The sequence below is a fragment of the Neofelis nebulosa genome, chromosome 3 (assembly GCF_028018385.1).
Source record: "Neofelis nebulosa isolate mNeoNeb1 chromosome 3, mNeoNeb1.pri, whole genome shotgun sequence".
NCBI classification, from domain to species: Eukaryota; Metazoa; Chordata; class Mammalia; order Carnivora; family Felidae; genus Neofelis; species Neofelis nebulosa.
This window is the reverse complement of record NC_080784.1, coordinates 39,557,294-39,567,120: the sequence shown is the minus strand read 5'-3', so window position 1 is coordinate 39,567,120 and position 9,827 is coordinate 39,557,294.

Genomic DNA, 9,827 nt, shown 5'->3' with positions numbered 1-9,827 from the left:
CTGCTAGAACTGATACATGAATTCAGCAAAGTTGCAGGATACAAAATCAATGTACAGAAATCAGTTGCATTCTTATACACTAACAATGAAGCAACAGAAAGACAAATAAAGAAACTGATCCCATTCACAATTGCACCAAGAAGCATAAAATACCTAGGAATAAATCTAACCAAAGATGTAAAAGATCTGTATGCTGAAAACTATAGAAAGCTTATGAAGGAAATTGAAGAAGATTTAAAGAAATGGAAAAACATTCCCTGCTCATTGATTGGAAGAATAAATATTGTCAAAATGTCAATACTACCCAAAGCTATCTACACATTCAATGCGATCCCAATCAAAATTGCACCAGCATTCTTCTCGAAACTAGAACAAGCAATCCTAAAATTCATATGGAACCACAAAAGGCCCCGAATAGCCAAAGTAATTTTGAAGAAGAAGACCAAAGCAGGAGGCATCACAATCCCAGACATTAGCCTCTACTACAAAGCTGTAATCATCAAGACAGCATGGTATTGGCACAAAAACAGACACATAGACCAATGGAATAGAATAGAAACCCCAGAACTAGACCCACAAACGTATGGCCAACTCATCTTTGACAAAGCAGGAAAGAACATCCAATGGAAAAAAGACAGTCTCTTTAACAAATGCTGCTGGGAGAACTGGACAGCAACATGCAGAAGGTTGAAACTAGACCACTTTCTCACACCATTCACAAAAATAAACTCAAAATGGATAATGGACCTGAATGTGAGACAGGAAACCATCAAAACCTTAGAGGAGAAAGCAGGAAAAGACCTCTCTGACCTCAGCCTTAGCAATCTCTTACTCGACACATCCCCAAAGGCAAGGGAATTAAAAGCAAAAGTAAATTACTGGGACCTTATGAAGATAAAAAGCTTCTGCACAGAAAAGGAAACAACCAACAAAACTAAAAGGCAACCAACGGAATGGGAAAAGATATTTGCAAATGACATATCGGACAAAGGGCTAGTATCCAAAATCTACAAAGAGCTCACCAAACTCCACACCCGAAAAACAAATAACCCAGTGAAGAAATGGGCAGAAATCATGAATAGACACTTCTCTAAAGAAGACATCCGGATGGCCAACAGGCACATGAAAAGATGTTCAACGTCGCTCCTCATCAGGGAAATACAAATCAAAACCACACTCAGATATCACCTCACGCCAGTCAGAGTGGCCAAAATGAACAAATCAGGAGACTATAGATGCTGGAGAGGATGTGGAGAAACGGGAACCCTCTTGCACTGTTGGTGGGAATGCAAATTGGTGCAGCCGCTCTGGAAAGCAGTGTGGAGGTTCCTCAGAAAATTAAAAATAGACCTACCCTATGACCCAGCAATAGCACTGCTAGGAATTTATCCAAGGGATACAGGAGTACTGATGCATAGGGGCACTTGTACCCCGATGTTTATAGCAGCACTCTCAATAATAGCCAAATTATGGAAAGAGCCTAAATGTCCATCAACTGATGAATGGATAAAGAAATTGTGGTTTATATACACAATGGAATACTACGTGGCAATGAGAAAAAATGAAATATGGCCTTCTGTAGGAACGTGGATGGAACTGGAGAGTGTGATGCTAAGTGAAATAAGCCATACAGAGAAAGACAGATACCATATGGTTTCACTCTTATGTGGATCCTGAGAAACTTAATAGAAACCCATGGGGGAGGGGAAGGAAAAAAAAAAAAAGAGGTTAGAGTGGGAGAGAGCCAAAGCATAAGAGACTGTTAAAAACTGAGAACAAACTGAGGGTTGATGGGGGGTGGGAAGGAGGGGAGGGTGGGTGATGGGTTTTGAGGAGGGCACCTTTTGGGATGAGCACTGGGTGTTTTATGGAAACCAATTTGACAATAAATTTCATATATTAAAAAAAAGAAAAAAAAAAGAAAAAAAAATGAAGAGTGAAGTCGGCCCAGTTGGGCGGCGCTCAGTGTAACAGCTCCGCTCTCCACTAGATGGCGCTGCTAGCTTACTGGGGTGGATTGTTGTGGAGCTCCTTGGTGTGCATGCGCACACGTGGGAGTGGTGAAAAATGGCACCACCAGCCACCCAGTTTGTTCTTCTGGATCAGCAATCGTGCACCGGTCCTCTGTCTTCAGCTCTCATCCACTCCCCACTTTTCCACTCTCCGTGACCAGGCCCCAGGCAGTACCTCTCTCCCAAGTTTTGTCTCAGATGCAGCTGTTTTCCCTGGCCTCTTACTTCCAAAGGACTGCAGCTTTGACCCATTCCACCCCTCTGTGGGAGGGTCTCACAAAACAATGGCCGAATGTCAGCTGCATCCAGGAACGCCTGCTGGACCCTGCTGTTGCTGGTGCCCCGAACCTGCGGTCAGGTGCCAGCCTGCCCCCCCAAAAAAATCATGAGACAGTGTAGCCTCAGCGTGTCAGGGACCATGGAAAATAGCAGCATACACCTGGCACCAGGCTTCACTCTCAATGACCTTGCCCCAGCACCAGCAAATGTGGCCGCCTTCCGGGGTCTGCTGGGACCAGGTGGCTTCAACAGTTTCTACCAAATGTCCTTCCAGCAGTGGAACTGCTTTTCCCCATGTGGCCCGAGAACCTCCTGGACCCCACTCTGTTCCTGGGGATTCACCCTTCCCACCAGAGCACCACCAGGTATTGAGCTGCAGAGTTGCAGCCTTTGCGCTCGCCTTGTTTATAGTCTTAATGGGATTTAAGCCTTCTCCTTTCTCCTTTCTCCCTTTTTAGTTTAGTCCCTGTGGCTGTTTCCAATTTTCCACTTTCTCTCTGGCTGCTTTTGGGGAGGGATGCTTTTCCCAAATGCTCCCCCCCACCCAGTCTCTGTCCTCTCTCCACCCGCAAAAGGGGTTCCCTACCTTTCAGGGATTCTTTCTCCCCAAGTTCAGCTCTTCTTGTGTACCTGCTGAATTCTGTGGTTCAGGTTGTGCAGATTGCTGTGTTAATCTTCCAATCTGTTTTCTAGGTGTGTAGTGTTGGTCTCGCTGTATTTCATGGACACGAGACACATAAAAAGCTTCCGTGCTGTTCTGCCATCTTGGCTTCTCCCTGATGGGTCTTATTTTTTATCCATTATGACACCCTATGTTTTTTGATTGGAGTGTTTAGTCCTTTTACATTCAGAGCAATTATTATTACATATGTATTTAGTGTCATTTTATTACTTGTTTTCTCATACTTTCTGGAGGTTTTCTCTGTTCCTTTCTAGTCTTTGTCAATTTTGGTCTTTCCCACTTACTGAGTCCCCTTTAATATTTCTTACAGTGATGGTTTAGTGATCACAAGTTTTTTACCTTTTACTTGTCTTGGAAACTCTTTATGTCTCCTTCTGTTCTGAACGATAGCCCCGCTGGATAGAGTATTCTTGGCTGCAGATTTCTGCCATTTAGCTCATTGAATAGATCATGCCACTCCCTTCTGACTTGTCATGTTTCTGTGGAGACATCTACATCTAGCCTTATGGGTCTTCCTCTATAAGTTAGGGACTTCTTTTGTCTTGATTTTAAGGGTGTTTTTAAATCAGTATATTTTACAAATATAATTACAGTATGTCTTGGTGTTGACCTGTTTCTTTTTTTCATTTTCCCTTTGATGGGATTTCTCTGTCCCTCCTGGATGTGAAAGTCTGTTTACTTCCCCAGATTAGCAAAGTTTTCAGCTATTATTACTCAAAAACAACTGTCCCCTTTTCTCTCTCTCTTCATTCTCTGAGACTTCTATGATACAAATGTTATTACATTTGATGGAATCACTAAATATCTTAAGTCTCTTCTCATGAATCATAATTCTTCTTTCACTCTTTTTTTCAGTTGCATTAATATTCATTAATCTATATGCTATATCACTTATTCTTTCTTCTCCTTCCATCCTTGTAGTCATTACTCTCAGTTATTGCATTTTTAAAACTTTCGTTCTGATGGTTTTTAAAGTTTTTTATCTCAGCAATAAGGGTCTCCCTGATGTCTTCCATGCTGTTCCAAACCCAGCAAGGATCCTTATGATTGTTGTTTTCACTCTCCATCAGTCACATTACTTATATCTCTTTCAATGAGATCTCTGATCGTGACATTTACTTGTTCTTTATTTTGGAATGAAATCCTCTGTCTTAGCATTTGCCTAGGTCTCTGTCTTCATCCGTGTGTTGGAAAAGTCTGTTATGTTTCCTGTTTCTGAGAGTACTGGCTTTATGAAGAAGAGGTCATACCAGGACCTGGAGTTTCAGGGAGAGTCTCTGGTGTGTGTTGTGTGTACTCTGATGCTGTGTTTGCAGGCTGTATCCCTCAGGTCAGTCATGTGCAGACTTTCTCCTTTCTTGTAGTGGGAAGTGTTTAGACCTTGGCCAGAATGTGGCAGGTTTTAACTTGGTTTGCTCTAGTCTGCTTGTTAAATGAGACCTGGTTCAACTTCCATTAGAACCAAAGCTTCGCATTACTCTATGGTCAGTAGTCATGGTGCATGCAGAAGTTTCTGCTGGTCTTCTGGGGAAGGGGCCTGCTGTACTGGTCGTTAGGTACATTTGCCTAACAAATGAGCTACCAGCATATGGCAGAGGGGTGGGTGGACTAAGCATAAACAGGTTAGTCACCTAGTGTTGGCACTGTGTTGTTTATTGAAGTTGGTTCATGCTGAAGGGTGGGACAGAGAAATGGCACCAGCCAGTTCCTATGTCCCAGTAGAGGGAACTCTGTGCTTGCTGCTCTCAAAAGAGCACTCCCAAAAGTTAGAATAATTTCCATTTGTGCATCACAGGAAGTTTTCAGATTTCTGTTTTCACACTGTCTCTGGGTTGCTTCCTTGCATGGAGCAGGGCAGTGCACTTTGGGCTCTATCCCAACAAACCCTCTGACTTTTAAAACTCCAAACTTTAGGAACCTCGTGTGGGAAGGACATTCACTGGTTTTCTGGAGGAGAGTCTTGCCATGCTGGGACTGATGCAGATTTGACTGAGAATAGCAGGTGTGCCAGAGTGTACATGCATGGGATTTGGAACAAAACAGGCTTAACAGTCAGTGTCTGATTTGGCCACCCTCAGCAGGTGTCTCTGTACCTATGCTGAGGGGCTGGGGAGGAAAACGTTGCCCACTAGCTCTTTTGTCCCCTGAAAGGCATCTCTGGGCATGTAATCTCTCACCCATGTACTCCAGTAGATGTGAACAGTCTTTCCCTGTGCACTTTAGGCCATCCTCAGATCACACAGTCTTCCCTGGGGCTGCTTGCCAGCCTTTCCTCCAGGAGTAAGGCAGTACCCTCAGGGCTTTATTCTAGCCAAGCCTGTGGACCTCTAAAACTCCAGTCTTTAAGTGGTTGCAATAACGTCTGAAAATCAGCCCCTCTCATTTTCCCAGCTAATTGCTTTGGGAAAGTGTTTTCCTTATGCTCCACTCTATCTCACCTTTCTCCATGACCAGGGCTCCCTTCCCTCCACAGCAACCATGATACATTTCTGTCCCAAACCACATCTCCACACTTCCTACCTTCCTCAATGTGGCCTCTTCTCTTCCTCTATTGTGCATTTTGTTCTTTCATTCTCCAGATTGATTTCTTGGTATCCAGGATAATATGATAGTTATCTAGCTATGTTTGATTGAAGGATGAGGCAAGCTTAGAGTCCTCCTACTATGCAGTCATCTTACCTCCCCTGCTCTATTCCCATATTGAATGTATATGTTGAGTTATCCTCTCATTTCAGGGATAATTCTACTTAGTTGTGATGTATAGTCATTTTAATATGTTATTTTATTCAGTTTGTTAATATTTTGTTGAGAATTGCTGCATCTCTATATCAGGTTTATTGCTTTATGGATTTGTTTTCTTATATCTGGCATTGGAATCAGGATAATTCTGGTCTCATAAAATGAGTTTAGAAGTTTTCCCCCCACTTCAATAATTTGGAGAAGTTTGAGGATTATTGCTAGTTCTTTTTTCTTGTTAAAGGTTATTATATTTATTTTTGAGAGACAGAAAGTGGGGGAAGGGCAGAGAGAAAGGGGGACAAAGAATCCCAAACAGGCTCCAAACAGCACAGAGGCCCATGCAGGGCTCAAAGTGTGAATGAGATCCTGACTCAGGCCAAAATCAGGAGTCAGATGCTTAACTGAGCCATCCAGGTGCCCCTGCTAATTCTTATTCAAATGTTTGGTAGAATTTTTCATTAAAGCCATGTGCTCTTAGAATTTTCTGTGTTGTGAAATTTTTGATTACTGACTCAATCTTTTCACTCATTATTGGTCTGTTCAGATTTTGTATTTTTTCTCAGTCTTGGAAATGTTTCTAAGAAGGAATCCGTTTTTTCCTAAGTTATCTAATTTCTTGGCTTTAACTGTTCATAGTAGTCTCTTATGATTCCATGAATTTCAGTGTTATCAGTTTTAATGTCTCCTTTTTCATTTCTAATTTTATTGACTAGAGTCTTGTCTTGTTTCCCCCTAATTAACCAAGCTAAATGTTTGTCAATTTAAAAAAAAAAAAACAACTCTTGGTTTTGTTGACTTTTTCTGGCCTCTATTTCAATTATTTCTGCTCTGATTATTTTCTTCATCTTGAGAATATTGGCCTTAATTTGTTCTTCTTTTCTAGTTCCTTGAGGTATAAAGTTAAATTGTTTATTTGAGATCTTTCTGATTTCTTAATATATGGATGTGTTGCTATAAACTTTCCTCTCAGAACTACTTTTATTCCCATTTTTGTTTTTACATAACTTTTATTTCCTTTTCAATTTCTTCTTTGACCCATTGATTCTTCAGAAGTGTATTGTTTAGTTTCCACATATTTGTTGGTTTTCCAGCTTTTCTCTTTTTGATTTGTAGATCAGGCCATTGTAGTCAGAAAGATAGTTGGTATGATTTCAATCTTAAATTTATTAAGATATGCCTTGTGTCCTATTACATGACTTATCTTGGAGGATAATCTGTTTGCAAATGAGAATGTACATTCTGTTGTTGGATAGAATGTTTTATATATGTCTATGTAGTCTAACATATGGTTCAATTGCAATGTATCTTTATTGATTCAGCTCAGAATCCATTTAACCCTTTACTTGTTTAGAGATGCAATTCCTTCCTGGCTCTGGAATATAATGGAGGAAACAGCAGGAAGAGTTTCAAAGTCTAAATCCATCACTAGCTTGTCTGTGACTTGTAGATTCCTGAATAAAAGTTCCTTTTTTGAATTTGCAAAATGGAGTTGAACCTAATTGTGTATACAATTCCTTCCTCTCTTCTTCATGTTTTCCATATTTGTATTAATACAACAAAGGTAAAAATATGCTGAGGAATTAAGAAAATTTATTGTTAAGCTATCCCTAGAGTAGGGCAATCTGCAAAGGCAAATCCATTTTATTGTTAAGGGGCTGGAGTCAGGCAAAAAATTGCTTTATGACTGGTCCCTTTCAAAACCACGATTCTTTCCATTTTCCTCCATTAAACTAACTCTCATCCACTAGTTACCAAATGCATATGCCCATTTCTCCCTCAGTCTGTTGGTAGTAGCATGTGAATGAGAACAGGGACTGGAGGCTGCACTGGTTGTTCACGCCATGCTTAAAGGCATGGGAAGAGGGGCTGGAAATGTATCTGAAATCACTTTCTAAGACCACATGCTGCAATGACAGCCACTTACACTGGATCTATTTATTTTATTTTATTTTATTTTTTTAAATATTTATTCATTTTTGAGAGATAGGCATAGCATGAGTGGGGAAGGGGCAGATAGAGAGAGAGACACAGAATCTGAAGCAGACTCTAGGCTCTGACCTGTCAGCACAGAGCCCAATGCAGGGCTCAAACTCATGAACTGTGAGATTATGACCTGAGCTGAAGTTGGGTGCCCAACTGACTAAGCCACCCAAGCACCCTATATGCTGGTTCCTTTTTAGTGGATTTCATCTTTTCATTTCCTCTGTTCTCAGTGAAACATTGTGTTAGGACAACCTGCTTATGGTTTACAAGCCAACTCTATGACTTTGGAACTAATTATCCTGTTTGAATTACCTTTGTTTTTATTCCACTGCCTTTTTCCTCCCTGCCCAAAACTAAATGTGGCCCCTTTCCTGGCAAGATGTTCTTCATTCACATTCTCATCTCACCTCCCCCACCTCACAGGGCCCCATTGCAAGGTGGTGATACATTACAAACCCCAGAGTTCTTGCATGATTTTTTTGTCCTTATCTCACACATCAAAAAAGTCTTTACCTCTTTCATTTCTGTCACATTCCTCCTTGTTTTACCCTACTTACCACCTAATACCAGGTCCTCATTTCTTCTCTGTCAGCTCATAAAAGGCCGGGGCTTCTTGGAAGTTTCTTTAGTCCCATTTATATAAGAAGACATTTTTTTCTTTTCTTTTTTAAAGCTTATTTTGTTTTTGAGAGAGAGAGAGCGAGAGTGGGGTAAGGGGTAGAGAGAGAGGGATACACAGAATCTGAGACAGGCTCTAGGCTCTAAGCTGTCAGCACAGAGCCCCACGTGGGGCTCAAACTCACAACCTGTGAGATCATGACCTGAGCTGAAGTCAGTCGCTTAACAGAGTCACCCAGCCTCCCCTGAAGACCTTTCTTCTATGCCTGTTCTCTCCCTTCCTAGAATGTAACCATGATGAGTAGAGATGTATTAGCCATCTTGCATCTTTTTTTCCCCAGTTTTGTTGAGGCATAATTGACATAATATTGTGTAAGTTTAAGTCATACAATGTAATGGTTTCATAAACATATATATTGTGAAATGTTTTAACAATAAGATTAGATAACACATCCTTTGCCTCACATAATCACCATTTTGTTGTTGGTATTGTTATATTGCTGTTATGGTGAGAATATTATCTCTACTCATAGCAACTTAAAATACAATACACATTCTTAAAGGTCACCATGTTGTACAATTCTCAGAATATAACTGAGATTTCATCCTTTAAAAATTTTTTTTAATATTCATTTATTTTTGAAAGAGAGAGAGAGGGTATTTTTTTTTTACCATTGTTCTTCTTTCCCAAGATTGATTTGGCTACTCAAGGTCTTTTATGGTTCCATACACTTTTTAGGATTGCTCCATTTTTGTGTAAAATGTCACTGAAATTTTGATCGTGATTGCATTGCCTCTATGGATGACCTTGAACAGTGTGAATATTTTAACATTTAATATTCATTTATTTTTGAAAGAGAGAGAGAGAGTATTTTTTTACCTCTGTTCTTTCCCAAGATTGATTCGGCTACTCAAGGTCTTTTGTGGTTCCATACACTTTTTAGGATTGTTCCATTTTTGTATAAAATGTCACTAAAATTTTGATAGTGATTGCATTGCCTCTATGGATAACCTTGAGCAGTATGAATATTTTAACAATGTTAATACTTGTGATCCATAACGTGGTTTATCTTTTTTTAAATTTGTGTCTTCTTTATTTTTTCATGTGTGTCTTTAATTATTTCATCACTGTCTTATAGTTTTTGAGTGTATAGATCTTTCACTCTTGTGGCTAAATTTATTCCTAAGTGTTTTATTGTTTTCATGCTATTGTGAATTTCTTTTTCAGATATTCTGTGGTTAGTGTTTAAAAATGCAATTGGGGGTGCCTGAATGAAAGGAAAGCATCGGAGGAAAGCAAGAGCCTAAGGTAGTGACAACTTCTCATTGGCTGAATTGTGGTATCATTGGCTGATCTTGTTGAAGGAAAAGGAAAAATTCTTACTGTTGGAGTAAAGTAAGCTTCTTATTGCAAATCCAAGATACACATCTTGTTGGGGTCTGCAATTGATGAAAAGTGGTAGGACGTATGAGCTCCCATTCTGGCCTCCCAACTCTATTTTAAATGAAGTTTC